Source organism: Hibiscus syriacus, unplaced genomic scaffold (assembly GCF_006381635.1).
Source record: "Hibiscus syriacus cultivar Baekdansim isolate YM2019G1 unplaced genomic scaffold, ASM638163v2 tig00116959_pilon, whole genome shotgun sequence".
Lineage (NCBI taxonomy): Eukaryota > Viridiplantae > Streptophyta > Magnoliopsida > Malvales > Malvaceae > Hibiscus > Hibiscus syriacus.
This window is the reverse complement of record NW_024063485.1, coordinates 299,492-300,154: the sequence shown is the minus strand read 5'-3', so window position 1 is coordinate 300,154 and position 663 is coordinate 299,492. Positions and strand designations below refer to the sequence as shown.

At 42.1% G+C, this 663-nt stretch overlaps 1 non-coding gene across 1 annotated transcript; it reads right to left on the bottom strand.

The window, feature by feature from the left end:
- LOC120189852 lies at nt 1–162 on the bottom strand. The gene has a single exon (XR_005522556.1). It is a non-coding gene; the product is annotated as a U1 spliceosomal RNA (small nuclear RNA).
- Between the last annotated feature and the right edge of the window lie 501 nt (nt 163–663).

Below are 663 nucleotides of genomic sequence, written 5' to 3'. Positions count from 1 at the left end.
AAGGGAGCCGCGCGTACGCTGGCCCCCACTGCCACAAATTATGACGTAGGCTCTCCCACTTTGGGGAGACCTTAGGCGAGCACCCCTCCTAAGTGCAGTGGAGGTCACTAACCTAGGCCATGGACCTTGTTGATCGTCCATTGACCCCGTCCAGGTAAGTATGTTATATTGTTGCTAGTTGCCTCTTATTTATGGAGGCTCGCTCGTGCTCCTTACTCTTCCTTGGTCAATGTGGGATTAGTGCCTTGTCATAAATAGTCATGTATATGAATTTTTCCTGCTGGCTGGTGAGACTGAATGGAGCCACGGTGGTTTTACAAAGAATATATTGAACACTAAATAGATTATAATCTGTTTCATTATTTCTTTATCTTGCTGATAAAAATGTTTGTAAATAATACATGAATTCGCTGTTCAATGTCCATGGCAACGACCAAGCATAGCTTGCCTTGAACACGAATGGTCAGAGAATGTTGAGACTTTAGGCAATTTGCTTCAGTCCTCTTTTGCTTTTAGCCAACTAATCCAAGACAGTATTTCACGATCACCAACATAAAATTCCAAGGAATAATCTTGGAGAGTTCCAAGAAGCTGCTTCTTGTTTCTCAGCTCAGATTACATTAACCCCTTTGAACACTTTTGCTTCAAAAATAATGTGTTGAA